The 20,003-nt window shown below is 44.6% G+C and overlaps 1 protein-coding gene across 1 annotated transcript in view; it reads left to right on the top strand.

Moving 5' to 3' along the window:
- The window catches only part of LOC149287146 (calcium-binding protein 8-like), a 136,585-nt gene that overhangs the window by 7,049 nt on the left and 109,533 nt on the right, over positions 1–20,003 (top strand). The window lies entirely within an intron of this gene.

Below are 20,003 nucleotides of genomic sequence, written 5' to 3'. Positions count from 1 at the left end.
AAGCAACCAGAAAAATAATAAATAAGGCCTAAATGTTCTAATCTGACACATTCTCACCTAACTGATATATTGATGTAACATGCCGGCTTTGATGGATTTGAAATATAGTTACAGGTCCTAGCTTAGCATAAACTATCTGCCTGAATTATGCCTTCTTGCTATAGGCACAACATTATAGGGTTCCTAACCTGTAAGACTAATTTGATGGAGACATTCCCACCTTGAATTCTCACTGTAGCAACCACTAACTGCTGAAGACTCTCTCTCTGTCTCTCTCTCTCTAACTGCCACTCTCCAACTGTCACCCGGTCTCCAAGGCTTTTTCTCTTAGAAGCTTCCGGAAGAAACTCCCACTCCTGTTCACTGATTGGTCAAGTGAGTCTTCTGTCAGCTGTGATGTCATTACAGTCCGCCCTTGGCTTACGTGGGGGATCCATTCCGCCCCCCCCCCCCCCGCGTAAGCCAAATACCACGCATGATCACTTGAACGGGGCTCGTGCATACAGCTGCACAGCAGTGCGGTGGCACGCGCGCACCATTGGCATGCTCCTCATTCATCTGAATGGGATGCACAGCCCCTTGCACCCCGCGCAAGGCCTCATGTGTTTTGGTGGCGGAATGGTCAGTTAAAAAGTTCTCTTTGTAAGTGATCGGTCAGAGGAGGAGGGAGGACCATTCCGAGGCCAAGGATAGATAAATCGGGTCTCATCATATCCTTGCACCTGGAATCAATTTGCTGAGAGGAAACAAGATGCCTCCTTTTGGACCATACTCCATGAGACACATGATGGCATCATGTATGTTAATGTAAGATGTGTATTGGACTAAGCAAGTTTGCCTTGCAGATTCATTAGCGGAGAACTGCCCGGCTTGTCTGTATGTATCACTTGTCTTTATTGTGTTCACATGCTTGGAGGCTCTATTCTCTTCACTTGCTATCCTTTAAATAAATAGGTTCTCGAGACCACAATGAGTAATCATTTCACCTGTTTCAAAGCCCTACACTCGACAGCTAAAGGCCAGGAACCTACTTCCCTTGAGTTGGAGAGAAGTAGAACTGGTCGTGTTTGCGCTGCAAGTGACAACACTATGCTAAGTGGCAGAAGTCTTCAAACAGAGGCTGGATGGCCATCTGTCGGGGATGCTTTGATTGAGAGTTCCTGCATGGCAGGGGATTGGACTGTATGGCCCTTGCGGTCTCTTCCAACTCTATGATTCTAAAATGTATGGAAGCAGTTCTGGTTAAAGAATCTGCATCAAGAGGAGACAGCTAGAGGTGGTCCAGGCAGGCAAAGGTTGATATGCTGGCATCTAACTAAAGAACCTATTTTAACTAACATGTTGGTTCTGTGTGTCAGACGATGAGAATTTAATAATTGTTAAGATTAGCCTTGACTGTAATTAGATCCGTTGTCCTCTTTAATTAAAATTTACATTTCTATGTGCATAACGCTATGTATAATGGCAACAAGGAATGGGGAGCACGGATTGAGATATCCCCACCTGACATAAATTAAAGCAGGCCTGGGAAGGATTGCTTTTGGAAAAACCTGTGATCTCCAAGCCATGTTTTGGAACTACAGTACTAATGCATTTCTGAAAGTATTTCATCTTTTGAAATGCTGAACTCACAGGAAGCCAGCATTTCCACGGGACTTATAGGCTTTATGTTTATTATCAGCGCCTACATCTTAATTGATCTGGGGTTTAGGAACATGTTCAAATGTTTGAACCTAAAATTTACTCGAGTAGGGCACAATTTCAAAATGCAAAAATGGCTAAGCTGCTGTATTCTTGACAGTTGGGGAAGCAGTTGGATATAGGGATAAACAGAGGTGACCTTTCCTGCAGCAACAACGCAACTCCTGGTTGCTGGCAGATGTAATTCCAACCCACCGCCTTAGGCTCCCAGAAAAGAGTAAAAAGCATTGCTGTTACAGTACTCTCATTGGTTTCTGCAAATAGGCAGGAGGCTCATATTGTCCACACAGCTGAAAATTACATAGAATCATAACATTGGAAGAGACCGCAAGGGCCATCCAGTCCAACCCCATTCTGCCATGCAGGAAATCTCAATCAAAGCATCCCCGACAGATAGCCATCCAGCCTCTTTTTAATACATGGAGATTCATAACCAATGGCCAACAGCCCAGCAACCTGTAGAGATGGTAATAGTCAAAAAATAGTTGCAAAACATATTTTTGAAGTGTTGAGAAACCTAATAGGAAGAGTCTAGTGTCCAACATTTCCATTTTTTGGACAAGTTAATAGAATGTGTGCTTGCCTCCTGGTTCCAGAGATTCCTGGATGAATAGATTGTCTTGATCCAGTTCAAGATCCAGTGGGGGAGTCCTATTCAAGTCCTTGACCACTTGTCTGTGGACCTCTTCATTCTGTCCCTCATGCTATTCAGCATCTACATAAGAACACTGGGAGTTGGATATATAGTTGGTTATTTCAGATGCAGAATGGCACCATATATGGTCATGTCCTCCTTATGGCCTGTTCCAGACTGCCAAAATAAAGCTGCTTTGGGTCTCTTTGGAGGTATGCTATTTAAACGATGCATGGGTCCTAAGAGTCCGGAGGTTGCGCCAAAGCCACACTCCATTCCTAAGCACTGGAGGGCAGCTTTGGTGCAGCTTCCGGATTCTTAGGATGCATGCATCATTTAAACAGCATACCTCCAAAGAGACCCCAAGCAGCTTTATTTTGGCAGTCTGTAACAGGCCTATAAGTCTAAATCATCTGCCCTATGGGAAAACACATTGAATGTGGTATACAGATGGTACCTGACCCCTGTCCAGCTAGCACGAATGACAAGGAAGACATCTTTGTGCTGGAGGGGTGTGGGGAAAGAGGTACATACCTACACATGTGGTTGGCGTGCCCAATTGTCCAACAATTCTGCACACAGATTGTTCAATTGATGTCAGACATCACTAAGCAAAAGGTTCAACCCACCCTGGAATTGCTTCTCTTGTCAATATTTCAATTTGACAATAAATTTTTCCATCAGGGACGTAGCCAAGGGGGGGGGGGTTCTTGGGGTCTGGACCCCCCCTTCCATTAGAAAAATGAATGGTGTGTGCTGCTGCGCCGCCGCGCCCAAGCCCCATTATAACGGTGGCACTTAGTCTGGAACCCCCCCCTTCCTAAAATCCTGGCTATGTCCCTGCCTCCACCATAAAGAAATTATATCCTTTTCAGTTGCTACAGCTAGATTAATCATTGCCAGAAACCAGAAAACATCCATGATCCATGGATCAATGGTGGACGAAGTTCTGGGAAGGATGGTTAATGGAGAAGCTTGCAAACGATGCCAGGAAAACCTACGAGGCAAGGCACTGCAACCAGTTCAAGGAAAAGTGGTTACCTCTTATAGAATATGTTAACTCCAGTTCTCATGCTCATGTTCCACCGCAGCACCACTCTGAAGTCTTGTAGGTTAAAATTAAAAGAGTGATTGTAATAATTTGGGGTATAGTGAATGTCACTGCCTAGACCATTAAAAATGTACATAGGAGGAAGATTTCGAATCATTTATTTATTTTTAAAGTATTTATACCCTGCTTTTCAGCCAAAAGGCTATCAAGAGGCTTACATTTTTTTAAATTAGACATTTCCCTGCCCTCAGGCATACAGTCTAAAAAGACAAGACACAAAAGGAGAAGGGAATGGAAGTGGGGAAGGGGAAAAGTCCACTAGATCTTCTCTCCCTCTGATTCCTGGACCATGGTAGATGGACTGGAGGGAGGGCCTTCTTCTTTCAGGCAAGGCCTGTTGGAACTGGGCCTGCCCATCTCTCCCTCTGGAAGATGGTGGACAGAGGGAGGGCCTTCTTCTTTTGTAGGCAAGGCCTGATGGAGTTGGCCTGCCCATCTCTCCCTCTGGATGATGGTGGATAGAGGGAGGGACTTCTTCTTTTGTAGGCAAGGCCTGATGGAGTTGGCCTGCCCATCTCTCCCTCTGGATGATGGTGGATAGAGGGAGGGACTTCTTCTTTTGTAGGCAAGGCCTGATGGAGTTGGCCTGCCCATCTCTCCCTCTGGATGATGGTGGATAGAGGGAGGGCCTTCTTCTTTTGTAGGCAAGGCCTGATGGAGTTGGCCTGCCCATCTCTCCCTCTGGGTGATGGTGGATAGAGGGAGGGACTTCTTCTTTTGTAGGCAAGGCCTGATGGAGTTGGCCTGCCCATCTCTCCCTCTGGATGATGGTGGATGAAGGGAGGGCCTTCTTCTTTCAGGCAAGGCCTGTTGGAGCTGGCCTGCCCATCTCTCCCTCTAGATCAGTGATTCCCAAACTTTGGTCTTCCAGATGTTTTGGACATCAATTCCCAGAATTCCTGACTGTTGGCCAAGCTGGCACGGACTTCTGGGAGTTGAAGTTCAAAATACCGGGAGGACCAAGTTTGGGAATCACTGCTCTAGATGATGGAATCATAGAGTCATAGACTTGGAAGAGACCCGAAGGGCAATCCAGTCCAACCCCATTCTGCCATGCAGGAATATCCAAATAAAGCACATCTGACAGATGGCCATCCAGCCTCTGTTTAAAAACCTCCAAAGAAAATGCCTATTTAACGAAAGGTTTAACATACATTTGCTTTCAGCTATTGTCCCCCCAAAATTTTGACTTGGTTTGGATTTGGATATTGGGCATCAGATCCTTTGTATCTTTAATTGTAAATGAAAAATATACCCACTGTGCTCTGAACTTGATCAAGATCACAGTGGAGAAATCATTCCCCCCCAGGTTATATTCCCATTCAAAGTCATACCGATCTTATTACTTGCTTCCCTGTCATGGCATCTTCAACAAAATATAGCTATGCCTGAGGCACAATATATTTGCTGTTTGTAATCATTATATTTTGTACCGAACTAGCGACATATATATCAAATGAATGCTATGCGTCTGGCAGAAGGCGGGGAGTTGGGATTAGTTTTATGAATTAAATATGTCCATGAAACTGTAGAACGTCCTTTAAAGATTTATTGTATACCACACCCTACGCAGTTATTTGATGTCAAATCTGAGATGTGGGTTTTGATATAACAGGGAGAAGGATAGATTGAAAACTCGAGTGCAATGAAATCTGGGAATGAAAAATGTCTTCTGACAATGTTGGGAGGAACCTGAATGCAGAGGCAACACAAGTGGGCAGGTTAAGCCAGGAACCCTAATATGGCTAATATTAATTGAGCTACAATTTTTAATTATTTTTTACTGATACCATCAATAAAAGTACAGTGTCTAGATGAAGAGACGTAATAGTGCCACTGTATTCTGCTTTGGTCAAGCACCACTTGGAATATTGTGTCCAGTTCTGGGCACCACTATTCAAAAAGGACATTGAGAAACTGGAGTGTGTCCAAAGAAGGGCTACTAAAATGGTGAAGGGTCTGGAAGCCATGTCCTATGAGGAACGACTCAGGGAGCTGGGGATGTTTAGCCTGGAGAAGAGAAGGTTAAGAGGTGATATGAAACCCTTGTTTAAATACCTGAAGGGATGTCATATTGAGGAGAGAACAAGCTTGTTTTCTGCTGCTCCAGAGAACAGGACCCGGAACAATGGATGCAAGCTCCAGGAAAAGAGATTCCACCTCAACATTAGGAGGGACTTCCTGAGAGTAAGGGCTGTTCAACAGTGAAACACATTCCTTCCTAGGAATGTAGTGGAGTCTCCTTCTTTGGAGGTCTTTAAGCAGAGGCTGGATGGCCATCTGTCAAGGATGCTTTGATAGAGGGTTCCTGCATGGCAGAATGGGGTTGGACTGGATGGCCCTTGGGGTCTCTTCCAACTCTACGATTCTATGATTTACCAATTAACAAAGCTGCACAAGTTGTTCAGGTAATTATCAGGGATGTTGTTTGCTTTATTCTTAAACAGGTATTTATTGCTTTGTTTTTTAAGAAGGAAAGTCATAGGTCAGTGGTGTACCCTATGCTTTATATGCCAAAGGTCCTATGTTGAGTGCCTCATGTGTCCGTATATGTGTCTGGGAAGACCAATGAGAAACAGTGGGCAGCCATGATCAATAGCAGACTAACATTTGCTGTTTCCCAGCAAGATCATGGGGCTGTGCAGGCAGCCCCTAAGGGGAGGCCTGCAGCCACTTTCAGCAGTAGTGGATCAGGGCCGCGGCAACTGCACGCCACGGCCCCAATCTGGCCTTTCCAGGGTGCAAAAAGGAGCCACTTTTTGCGGCTTCTTTTTGCTCCTGGAACGGGGGTGATAGCTGCAGTGCCGCAGCTTTAAGGCACTCCTTTGGCGCTGTGTTGTATGGAGCAGCACATGGTATCACGCCACCCTGGGGACAGAATTGGGGCATGTGTCATGTGGATGCTATGCCCCAACTCTGCCCCCAGGCCGGCCTTTATGGCTGGTGTGCACAGCCCCTATGACTATGTTGTCACTAAGGAGAAAAACATACAGTGCACCCGCGTTATACGCCGGCACGTTTTACGTAGGTTCCAGCATACGCTGGAAGCTGCGACAGAAATGAGGGAGGTGCGCACTGGAAGCAAACAATTGTGCACGCTCCCGTGGTATGCGCCCCACTTCCTGCCGGCGCTCCTCCATGGGCACGAGCCCCATTCATTTGCATCCGCGTTTTTTCCTTTACGCGGGGGGAGTCAGTAGTGTTTTGTTTTTGCTGTGTTTGATTTGTAGTATTGCTGTTTGCATACATTTGTTTTAGATAGACATATAAAATAAAATATGAAGATATAAGATATACACACAAATATGTTTGTGGTTATGTGTATGTTTAATAATAATGATTTAAAACAAAAAAAATCAGACTAGTCTAAAGACAGTATTTCACATGGTTGAGCGTAAAAATATACATGGTGCTAAAATGTGTCTTTTTACATGTAACATAGGAGTTTATCATGTGAAGGAGATCAGGAGTTTATCCCGTGAATATCCCAGGAAAATCACGTAATTACGTGAAACGATTTCACACGACGTCGCACAAAACCAGACATTAAAGTGGTCACAAAGAAGCATTAACTCACATCTTTTTTACTTTCGGAATTTCAGCAACAAGGCATTTCCGATATCACTTTATTTGCACAATTGCGTGTGATAATTATGCGAGCGATTACTTGCCATTTTCACTTTGTTTGTGGCAGTGCTTTAAATGTGCTTTAATCTCTCTTTAACGCCGAAAATAGCCCCAATGTGATAAACTCCATAGGGTTATTGTTTAATGCAGATTTCATCAGTGGTGCGAGGAAGTGATGGATTTCAACCGTCCGATGTATGCGTGTTTGATTTTAGGTTCTGATATTTAAAAACTTGGTGAAGTGGGAACTATTTCCTTTGCAGAAACCATGCTGATGCTTTCTTGCCAAGAGTTGTTCTTTTTTAAGTTTAGAAATAACTTGTATTTTTGTTCTAATCTTTCATCCTTTGCAACCTCTGATTTATAGGGCTTTTCATTTGTCCTTTCTGAAAGCATGATCATGGTATCTTTCCCGCCTCTTTATTGTCAAATTGTGGTGTTCCTTCTGTGGGATCTTTTCTCAGTGCCTCCTTGGTGTATATTCATCCCACTATTTCGTTGCAGTTGCTATGACTATGGCTTGTCATTTTTTAAATGTAGATATTAGCGTCTTAAATTCCTGCCATATGTAGGCTATGAGCTGGGAGAATAATTTTTCTTCATTAAATGCGTACTCCACTTTGGCATACAAAATACAGTTAAATTGGCTAGCAATATAAAATCCTCAATAGCTTCGTCCTTTATATCCTTTCTTTACATGCCCCTCGACATATCCACGGGTCATATCAAAATCCATAATTTTGCCCCCATGAACCTGCCCTTTATTTATACATGAAATAAAATAACTAAGGCCTGTTCCAGACTGCCCAAATAAAGCTGCTTTGGGTCTCTTTGGAGGTATGCTGTTTAAATGATGCATGGGTCCTAAGAGTCCGGAGGTCGCGCCAAAGCCACACTCCATTCCTAAGCACTGGAGGGCAGCTTTGGTGCAGCTTCCAGATTCTTAGGATGCATGCATCATTTAAACAGCATGCCTCCAAAGAGACCAAAGCAGCTTTATTTTGGCAGTCTGTAACAGGCCTAAATAAATAAATAATCAGCTTATACACCAGTATATATAGTAAGTGTTTAGAAGTTCTACGGTACTTTCCCTCTGTCATCCGTTATCAATTCTCCATTTCCTCCTTGCAAGTGGATCTACTGCTTCCTTCTCTTTCCTCTTGCTCCGAACATAGTTTCCCGTCCTTTTAAAATTATTTTTAAGCTCTCTTTCTAGCCTAAATTTATTTTGAGGTTTAGTCCTCATGCCCTTCTCTTTAGAAATATTGACTATTCCTTTGTACTTCCTGGTCTTAAATTGATCTAAATTGGCTTTTTTGCATGACGATTCTCAGCTTTCCCTTTCTTCTTTGTAAGGAATTGCAGGTAAATGTGATCATTTCCACCTAAGGTCCCCACTACCAGGGACATAGCCGGGGGGGGGGGGTTCTTGGGGTCCAGATCCCCCCTTCCGTTAGATAAAATGAATGGTGCGTGCTGCTGCGCCGCTGCACCCAAGCCCCATTATAATGGTGGCACTTAGTCTGGACCCCCCCTTCCCAAAATCCTGGCTACGTCCCTGCCACTACTTCCAGATCGTGATGAGGGCACCTCAAAGGCCCATCTGTTCTGGGCCATAGTATCTCTGTATATGAGACATCTCCAAGCCCCCTGTCCTCAACCTCTCTGCTCAGATCCTGCAGGTTCAGGCCCGTTACCTTATTGGTTGAGTCTATCTATCTTGTATATGGTCTTCCTCTCTTTCTACCGTCTTCCACTTTTTCTAGAATCATTCTTTTTTAGTGAATCCTGTCTTCTCATGATGTTGCTAAAGTATGACAGCTTAGTCATCTTTGTCTCAAGGGATCATTTGGGCGTTATTTGTTCAATTACCCATTTGTTTGTCTTTTTGGCTGTCCATGGTATCCTCAACACTCTGTCCCCAGCACTGGTGGAGTTGATTTTCTTTCTATCAGCTTTCTTCACTGTCCTACTCTTGCTTCCATACAAAGTGATGGGGGAATACAATGGCTTGGAGACAATAGTGACCTTAGGCGGGGTACACACCACCAGAAAGAAGCGCATCTCTGGTGCCTCTCTTTGCTCCGCAGGAGTGCCGCAGCAACCAAATTGCGTGGCACTCCTGCACAGCAAAAAAGGAGCGCCGGGAAGTGGCTCCTTTTTGTGGCGCACTTCCACAGTCTCCTCTTTGCGACGTTGCTGAGATGCCGCAAAGCACGAGGGACATCACCGTTATGCGCCGCGTCTGGTGGGTGCGCTGCAGCTATGGTGCCCTCGTCACGTGTGAGGGCTGCCAGGCATGTGGGCACTCCACCCACCAGGCAACCCTGGCACATGACGAGGGTGCCTCAAAGGCCCATCTGTTCCAGGCCTTAGTGTTCAGTTTGATGTCTTTGTACTTTAGGATCTTGTTTAGTTCTTTAATTGTTGTCCTTCCCACTCCTAGTAATCATTGCTCTTTCCTAGATCTTGCCAGCTTGGACTGGTCATTTGCACATTGCCCATGGAGTCCACCTGTAAAGTGTAAAGACTTGTTCTCTCCTGCCCTGGGAACTAGGTTTTAATGGGACTGAGGTTGTTGTTGTTGTGTGCCTTCAAGTCAACTCTGACTTATGGTGGTCCCTGTAATAGAATTATCCTTAAAGATTTATTCAGAGGAACCTATTAGGCTGAGAAAGTATGACTTGTACAAGGTCACCCAACAGGTTTCTGTGACTGAACCCTCATCTCCTGGAATAGTAGTCTAATACTCAGACATGTTGCCTCTAAGGAGATTGAGTTATATACATTTGATAGTTTGAGATGAATGTTGAGAGATATTTTTGGCAGTAAGAGTAGTTAAATAATGGAACCAGTTAGTAACAACGTGTTCAAGTGGACGCTCATTAGCTGGCAGTCTTCAAGCAAAATCTGTCTGGCCATCCATTGTGGATTCTGTAGCTCCAGATTCCTAGAGTAGGGATTGGACTGGATGCTTTACATTCCTCCTTCCTATGATTCTCCGTGGGCATAGTGTTTGTGGGTTTTGCACATCAACATCTCAGGCTGTAGAAGAATAAAATGTTTTTGAAATCAAGAGCACTTTCACAAAGCTGTTTGTGAAGTCACGTAGAATCTGGAGAACCATCTGTTGTAGACGCTGCAATTTCCTGAAAGGAGCAGAAGGCCCCATACAACTCCGTGGCTCTATGAACCAGGCATCAGATTTGAATTATCTATCCTGATCTTTAACAAGTTTAGTCTCTTAGACCCTGCTTGGTTCCACTTGTTATTAATAAAATGAGAGTGTTCAATAAGACTGTGTTTGGTGGCACTTGGGACCATAAGTCAGCCCTCGAGCTATACTTTGCCCAACCCTGGTGTAAGCTCACTACTATCATCACTCTCTGGCTTTGCTTCGCGAACGAAGATTCAGGAAGGACTCATCCCGCGCTTTGTATAAACGTATTGATGACTAAAAAGGCCAATCCGGAACAAACAGGTCCAGTTGCAGAAGGCACAGCGGAAAGTCTCCTTGGGTGATGTTTCAGGGTTGCGGTTCTTTCTGTGTTGTCGTTTCTCTTCGAGACTCGTTCGCTGTGAGCTTTCGAAAAAGGCTGCAGCATCGTGGATAGTGCGTCTCCATGCCTCCTGATGCGAGGCCAGGGAGGACCATTGTTGGTGATCAATTTGGCCAAGCCTGAGATGTTGTTTCAGGGAGTCCTTCTATCTCTTCTTTGGGGCGCCCCTCTTACGCTCTTGACCCGTGGCGAGTTCACCATAGAGTATTATTTTGGGGAGGCGATGGTCCTCCATCCTATCATCACAGTATCCTATCATCACAGTATCCTAAGTAAAGGTACAGAGTTCAGCAATAAATCACTGCATAATTGAAAGCAGGTAATCATGAACTTTAATTGGAATACATTAAACACACATTGTAGGGAGGCAGATTCTTATTCTTATTATGCTTTATTTATATAGCGCTGTAGCTTTAAATGCATTCAGAACTTTGAGATATGGCAGTGATTTTGAGGTATGACAGTCTTTTCTAGATGCTTTTGGACTTTGCCTCCCAGTAGCCCTTGACAGTAGATTTGGGAGTTTGTGGTCCTGACAAAATGACTCCAGACATTTGCTGTATCCATGGGGCAAAAATCTATAATGTAACGAAGAGGCTGACAAGACTTTCCAAGCCCACTAACTGTTGCATCTTTCTTTTGGTCCATGTGGGAACCAATGAGATTGCAAGGCATAGCCTTCAAGAGAGCACAAAAGGATTACAAGGCTCTGAAGAGGAAGCTGATGGAGCTTGATGCACAGGTTGCCATTTTGTCTCTGCTCCAAGTTGAAAGCCATAGCTCAGGAAGGGAGAGAAGAATAATGGAGCTGAACAACTGATTCCACATACGATGCCACTGGAAATGATTTGTTTAAATATTTGAAGGGATGTCATATCGAGGAGGGAGCAAGCTTATTTTCTGCTGCTCCTGAGACTAGGACCCGGAGCAATGGATGCAAGCTCCAGGAAAAGAGATTCCTCCTCAACATTAGGAGGAACTTCCTGACAGTGAGGGCTGTTCAACTGTGGAACACACTCTTTCCTCGGAGTGTAGTGGAGTCTCCCTCCTTGGAGGTCTTCAAACGGAGGCTGGATAGCCATCTGTCGGGGATGCTTTGATCTGGATTTCCTGCATGGCAGAATGGGGTTGGACTGGATGGCGCTTGTGGTCTCTTCCAGCTCTATGATTCTATGATTCTATGGCTTCTTGGGCCATGATTTGTACTTTCAGTAAAATGGACCTCTAGCAAGGGAAGGGTTGCCCCTCGCAGCAGCTGCCAGAAATATTATTCCTGAGAAACTGAAAAATCTAATCAGGAGGGCTTTAAATAGAATTATATGGTGTATTCATGAGGGCAGGAGTTCATCAAGTACTAGGGATAATACCCTGACGGTTATACAGAGAAAATGGGTACAAGAACCCAACAGTAGGAGGAGAAAACCCTTAAATAGGCAGATGGGAGAGTGTACCTTAGATGTATCCACACCAATGCGCACAGCATGGGAAATAAATGAGATGAACTTAAACCCTTAACAGAGCAAAGCAAGTATCATATAATCAGCATGACTGAATCTAGGTGGGATGACTTTCATTATTGCAATGTAATAATAGAGGGGCATAACCTATTTCAGCCCTTTTGGTCTCACCTGTTAGCTGCAAGACTGCAGCTGTACCTCAGGAAAGTGGGGTTTTTAATCAGAAGAAGTGAGTCCAAGACTTGGTTGAGCTGCTAGCTGCTCCCTCGACTAAGGGCCCAAACAGACAGGCCAAAATAAAGCTGATTTGGGTCACTTTGCAGGTATGCTGTTTAAATGCGGCATGCATTCTAAGAGGCCAGAAGCTGGACTGGAACGCAGCTTTGGTGCAGCTTCTGGCCTCTTAAGATGCATGTGTCATTGAAATAGCATACCTCCACACAATAGAATAACAGACTGCTAATGAGCACACAATCACACCTCCACTCAGCTCATAACTCTTTCTTCTACATTTTGTTTGGTAATCTACAGAACCTATCAGTGGAGACGTATAAAGGCGCACTTTGAAATCTTCTCAACTTAGAAGTGATTAAAAAAGGAAACAAAGGCGGGTTACAGACCGCTATTTTGCGGTGGTCTGCCGCCGCCGCCGTTTGCTCCGTGTGGGAGCCGCAGCAGCCACACCGCGCGGCTCCCGCACGGACCGAAAAAGAAGCTCCAAAATGGAGCTTCTTTAAGCGGCGCCTCTATGACGTCGCGAGGCGCCAGGGGCACACCCGCGACATCATAGACGCCGCGACACGTGCGGACACACAGCATCTGATACGTAAATATGGCGGCAGCTGTGTGGAACGGCCGCCGCCATATTGTACGTACAGAATACGTACTAGAGTTAGGGGGATGCAGAAGCACCGCCCCTTCCTAACCCTAGTACGCATTCATTACGTTCTAAATGGCGGTGTGTAACCCGCCAAAGTCTTTCCAATTCAGATAGAGTTGCTGCACAACAGAAAACCTTGCTTTGATAACTGCAACTGCAAAATTATGGTTCAAGTTTGCAAACATATGAGCAATCTACTGTAAATTGCTGCATTCTAGCTTTGATTTTCTGTCTTTTTGGCGAAGCATGATTTATAGCTGCTTTTCTGCTTTAATTGTCCATCTGTTCAGCACACCTTCATCTATAAGCAGTTACCCTCAGAAGCAGAGCAGTGGCCATAATTGCACTTTGTCAAATCTGACATCACATTAATTCATACAACAAAATGTGGTTTGCAATCTTGATTAAAACTGGCTAAGCTCCAACTCTGCTTTGATGGCTGATTACTGGTCACAGCTGGGCCAATTTAAACATCACAGCAAATCACAGTTGGATTTCAGTGAGCATGGCGTGATGTGATCTTTGAACTGAGCCATAGAAGAATCAGGTCATTTCTGAAATGGTATGAATGTTCACGTTTGATTGCGCTCTAAAGGACATATTGGCCTGTTCCAGACTGCCAAAATAAAGCTGCTTTGGGTCTCTTTGGAGGTATGCTGTTTAAATGATGCGTGCATCCGAAGAATCCGGAAGCTGCACCAAAGCTGGACTCCAGTGCTTAGGAATGGAGTGTGGCTTTGGCGCGACCTCTGGACTCTTAGGACCCAGGCATCATTTAAATAGCATATCTCCAAAGAGACCCGAAGCAGCTTTATTTTGGCAGTCTGGAACAGGCCATTATTTCCAAAACTACAGCTTGGTCGCCAGCTTCTCCAGATATTAGGACCATGTGGTCTTTCCTATATTGCTTGACTATAACTCAGCATTAGGGGTACTGATGAGGGCTGATGGGTGTAGTGATCCAGAAACTTCTGGATTGAATATGCTTGTTGTTTGGACAGTGTGTATATATTGACACATAATTTTAAATGTTAAAGGCCCATATCATTTGGCAGAAAGCTATGTCAGCCAACATGGTGTAGTGGTTTGAGCGCTGGCCTAGGACTCTGGAGACTAGGGTCCGAATCCCAGTTTGGTCACGTAAACCCACTGGGTGACATTGGGCAGGCTACACTCTCTCAGCTTCAGAGGATGTCGATGGCAAATCCCCTCTGAACAGGGACGTAGCCAAGGGGGGGGGCTCTTGGGGTCCGGACCCCCCCTTCCATTAGAAAAATGAATGGTGTGTGCTGCTGCGCCGCTGCACCCAAGCCCCGTTTTAATGGTGGCACTTAGTCTGGACCCCCCATTGCTAAAATCCTAGCTACGTCCCTGACTATGGCCTCTAGCACAGTTTCCACATGCTTTGTTTGAGCTGTAAAAGGACTTGTGCAGGTGTTGTTTGATGTGATGCAATTAAGTTAATACAGTCCGCCCTTGCTTTACGCGGGGGATCCATTCCGGACTCCCCATGTAAAGCAAATACCGCACATGCTCAAGCCCCATTTAAGTGAATGGAGCTCGTGCATGCGGCGGCACGGCAGCATGGCGGTGACCGTGTGCCACGGGCGCGTGCCCTATTAATCCAAATGGGACATGCCACCCCTTGTGCCCTGTGCCTTCCCACACAGCTGAAAGCATATGATGTGGGCGCACTGGACAAGCATTATGAAATACACACATTTCTGTTCAATGCATAACAGTAAGGATGTCCAGGTTATGGCTACAGCCCACATACTGAAAGTCATCAGGTGAAAGGCAAGGCTTGAAGAACAAATGCCCCTTCAAGGGCCAAACACAAGACTAATTTTAATGAATTGTCTGAGAGTAAAAAATAATTTTAAATATAAATGCTGTCTTTTACATTTTCAGTTAGATATTATTTGTCACATCACAAATAATATCTAACTTCAGAGGCAATTATATTTGGAAAATTCACTTGCAAGGTGAGGTAGGAATAATTTAAATAAACATAAGCACAAATATATTCTTTCATAGAATCATAGAATCATAGAATCGTAGAGTTGGAAGAGACCACTAGGGCCATCCAGTCCAACCCCATTCTGCCATGCAGGAAATCCAAATCAAAGCATCCCTGACAGATGGCCATCCAGCCTCTGTTTAAAGACCTCCAAGGAAGGAGACTCTATCACCTTCCGAGGAAGTGCATTCCACTGTCGAACAGCCCTTACTGTCAGGAAGTTCCTCCTAATGTTGAGGTGGAATCTCTTTTCCTGTAGCTTGCATCCATTGTTCCGGGTCCTGTTCTCTGGAGCAGCAGAGAACAAGCTTGCTCCCTCTTCAATATGACATCCTTTCAAATATTTAAACAGGGCTATCATATCACCTCTTAACCTTCTTTTCTCCAGGCTAAACATCCCCAGCTCCCTAAGTCGTTCCTCATAGGGCATGGTTTCCAGACCCTTTACCATTTTTGTCGCCCTCCTTTGGACACGCTCCAGTTTCTCAATGTCCTTTTTGAATTGTGGTGCCCAGAACTGGACACAATATTCTAGGTGGGGCCTGACCAGAGCAGAATACAGTGGCACTATTACTTCTCTTGATCTAGACACTATACTTCTATTGATGCAGCCTAAAATAGCATTGGCCTTTTTAGCTGCCGCATCACACTGTTCACTCATGTTCAACTTGTGGTCTACTTGGACTCCTAGATCCCTTTCACATGTAGTTTCATTCATCCAGGTGTCTCCCATCCTATATCTGTGCATTTTATTTTTCCGCCCTAAGTGCAATACCTTACATTTCTCTGTGTTGAATTTCATTTTGTTAGCTTTGGCCCAGCTTTCTAGTCTATTCAGGTCATTTTGAATCTTGATCCTGTCCTCTGGGGTATTAGCTATTCCCCCTAATTTGGTGTCATCTGCAAATTTGATAAGTATGCTCCCAATTCTGTCATCCAGGTCATTGATAAAGATGTTGAATAGCACTGGGCCCAAGACAGAGCCCTGTGGGACCCCACTGGTCACTTCTCTCCAGGATGAAAAGGAGCCATTGTTGAGCACCCTTTGGGTTCGGCCGGTCAACCAATTACAGATCCATTTAACAGTTCCTTTGTCTAGCCCACATTTTACAAGCTTGTTTGCAAAAATGTCATGGGAAACCTTGTCAAAGGCCTTACTGAAATCAAGATATACTATATCCACAGCATTCCCTTCATCTACCAAGCTGGTAATTTTATCAAATAAAGAGATCAGGTTTGTCTGGCATGACTTGTTTCTCTGAAACCCATGTTGACTTTTTGTGATTATGGCATTGCCTTCTAGATGTTCACAGACTCTCTGTTTAATGATCTGCTCCAGAATCTTTCCTAGAGCTGATGTCAGACTAACTGGACTATAATTGTTGGGATCCTCTTTTTTCCCCTTTTTGAAGATGGGGACAACGTTTGCCCTTCGCCAGTCTGCTGGGATCTCTCCTGTTCTCCAGGAGTTTTCAAAGATTATTGCCAATGGCTCCGATATTACATTTGCCAGTTCTTTTAATACCCTTGGATGGAGTTCATCTGGTCCCGGAGACTTAAATTCATTTAGATTAATAAGGTGTTCCTCTACTATCTCTTTACTTATTCTGTGCTGAAATTCCCCTATTCTGTCCTCTGCTCCATTATCCTCAGGTTGAGCACCCTTTGCCTTTTCTGAGAAGACTGAGGCAAAGAAGGTGTTGAGTAATTCTGCCTTTTCTCTGTCTTCTGTTAGCATTTTGCCATCTTCTCCACGCAGTGACCCTACCGTTTCCTTCTTCTTCCTTTTGCTGCGGACATATCCAAAAAAGCCCTTTTTATTGTTCTTAACCTCTCTAGCAAGCCTGAGTTCATTCTGCGCTTTAGCTTTTCTGACTTTACCCCTACACATGCCTGCTATTTCTTTGAATTCCTTTTTCGTGATTTCCCCCTTTTTCCATTTCTTATACATGTTCTGTTTCAAACTTAGCTCAGTTGAAAGTTCCTTAGTCATCCATCCTGGTTTCTTGAGACACCTCCCGTTTTTCTTTCTCACTGGAACTGTTTGAAATTGTGCCTTCAGTATCTCCCTTTTGAGAAAGTCCCATCCGTCCTGAACTCCTTTATCTTTTAGTATTTCTGACCATGGAATCGCCCTCAATACTTCTCTAAGTTTACTGAAATTCGCTCTCCTAAAGTCTAGGATGCGTGTCTGACTCTGCCTGGCTTCTCCTTTCCACTGTATAACAAACTCCAGGAGAACATGGTCACTTCCACCTAATGATCCCACCACTTGCACCCCATTAACCAAGTCATCCTTGTTGGTTAGGATCAGATCTAAAATAGCTGACCCCCTTGTTGCCTCTTCCACCTTTTGGACCATGAAATTGTCTTCCAGGCAAGTGAGGAATTTGCTAGACCTTGAGGATTTTGCTGAGTTTGACTTCCAGCAAATATCAGGGTAGTTGAAGTCGCCCATCACTACTACATCTCTCCTTTCTGAGTGTATGGTCATCTGTTCTAGAAAGGCATCATCCAATTCCTCAGTCTGACTTGGGGGTCTGTAGTAGACTCCCACTGTAACATCCTTGTTGTTTCCCTCCCCTTTGATTCTTATCCAGATGCTCTCCACCTGGCTTCCATGATTGATGTCCAGGATCTCTTCACTGGTGTAAATATCTCTGACATATAGTGCTATTCCTCCTCCTTTCCTGTTTGGCCTATCTCTCTTAAAAAGGTTATACCCCTCTATTTCCACATTCCAATCATGAGACTCATCCCACCAGGTTTCAGTGATGCCTATTATATCATATTTGCTTTGTTGTACTAGGAGTTCGAGTTCATCTTGCTTATTTCCCATGCTCTGTGCATTAGTGTAGAGACATCGCAGACCATGGTTCCCTTTTACTTGCTGCCTGTGCAAGTTTTTTTGCCTCCCACTGCTGGGTCCTTGCACTGTTTGCCTTGTTTCCTCTGTGTCAGTTTGACTATTTTCGCCATCCCTTTCGCCTTCCTTAATATTGTCTCCCTTCCCCTCGGAACTCAGTTTAAAGCTCTCCTGATCAAGTTCTTGAGACTGTTGGCAAAAACATTTCTTCCAACTGGCGTGAGATGCAACCCGTCTGTTGCAAGAAGTCCCGCCTCATGGAACCGCAGCCCATGATCGAAGAATCCAAATCCTTCTCGGCGGCACCATCTGCGAAGCCAGTTGTTCACATCTGCTATTTTCCTCTCTCTTCCTGGACCATGCCCTTCAACTGGCAGAAGAGACGAGATGACAACCTGTACATCCATTCCTTTCAGCTTCCTACCAAGCGCCTCGTAATCCCTTTTGATGTTCTGAATGCTGTGTCTTGCAGTATCATTAGTTCCCACGTGGACCAAAAAGAAGGGGTATTGGTCAGTAGGCTTGACCAGTCTTGTCAGCCTCTCTGTCACATCACGGATCTTTGCACCTGGAAGACAACACACCTCTCGAGACATCTTGTCAGGCCTACAAATCACTGCTTCTGTTCCCCTCAGCAAGGAGTCCCCCACTACGACCACACGCCTCCTCCGAGGCTTAGCAGCGACTGTTCCCTCGGGTGGGACTCTCAGGCTCCCCTGCTCCGTCCCTGAAGTCTGTCCATGCTGCTCTTCTTCATCCTCCTTGATAAGGGAAAGAGCTTGGAATCGATTCTCTAGCTGCAAGCTCCCCGAACAATTCCTTCTTGGCTTACTTCTCTTTGTGACATTCCTCCAGCTGTCTGCCTCCTCTGTTTGGCAAGTGACCTCTTCCACCCTAGCATCTTCCTCTGCGTGGTACTCATCCAAGATGGTTAGTTCTATTGTGTCCAGGAAATCCTCTTGTTCCCTAATCTGCTGAAGTGTAGCTACTCTGGACTCCAGCTGCTGCACTTTCTCCTCCAAGAGTGCTACCAACTTGCACTTGGTGCATGTGAAGTTCTCCACTTCTGTAGGCAAGAAGAGAAACATCCCACAAGAGTTGCAGGTGACTGCAGCAGATCCCTCGTTGTCCATACTGCAAAGTCTTTAGTAATGAGTATAACAGTCAATCTACTGGGAATACTTCTTTAAAGGAATGTACTGGCTGCTATCTTACACTTAAAGGGAAGGTTCTGTTTCAATATCCGATTTTAACCTGATGCCACTTGAGCAGAGTTGTTCAGTTAAAGAAAACGAAAATTCGCACACAGTCTCAAAATGGCTGCCAAGCAGCTCCTCTCCTTCTCCTCTCTCTGGCCGGACTGTTCTGGAAGGCTCTGGAAGTTGGTATATAAAGCTAGTCTGCTAGCTCCGCCCCCTTGTGACTCACAGATGTGACTCACAGAAGCTCCTCCCCTTCAGCAACGAGCACACGGTCTCAAGCACACGGTCTCAAAATGGCTGCCAAGCAGCTCCTCTCCTTCTCCTCTCTCTGGCCCGACTGTTTCAGTTTTGTTTTAACCTGTGATATATGTCACAATGCAAATACTGAAAATTTTGGGTCGCTCCCCCCATTTCAAATGCTGTGTCAGAAAGTGTGTGCGCTTGTAGGTGTATTATTATTATTATTATTATTATTATTATTATTATTATATCCCACCCTTCTCCCAAGACTGGGACTCAGGGCAGCTTACAACATTAAAAATATATATAATTAAAAACATACAAAAATAGTACGTTAAAATAGAATTGAATTACTACAATAATTAAAAGAAATTACATATTAAAATATCAAATACTTTAAAAGATGAAAAAATGTTTAAAATACATTAAAACAACATAGCACCCTGGGCCATTCTTTAAAAGCTTTCTGTCTGAAGAGGAAGGTCTTCATCTGTTGGTGGAAGACCATCAAGAAGGGGGCCATTTCTGATCTCCCTGAGTCCAGTGGCAGCCATGGAAAAGGCCCTCTCTGGATGTCTAAATAATGTAAGTATTTAGAATCATAGAATCATAGAGCTGGAAGAGACCGCAAGGGCCATCCAGTTCAACCCCTGCCATGCAGGAACAATCAAAGCATCCCCATTGACAGATGGCCATCTAGCCTCT

This window comes from Sceloporus occidentalis, unplaced genomic scaffold (genome assembly GCF_023333645.1).
Source record: "Sceloporus occidentalis isolate IW3139 unplaced genomic scaffold, rSceOcc1.0.p SCAF_64, whole genome shotgun sequence".
Lineage (NCBI taxonomy): Eukaryota > Metazoa > Chordata > Lepidosauria > Squamata > Phrynosomatidae > Sceloporus > Sceloporus occidentalis.
This window is presented reverse-complemented; position numbering and strand designations above follow the sequence as displayed.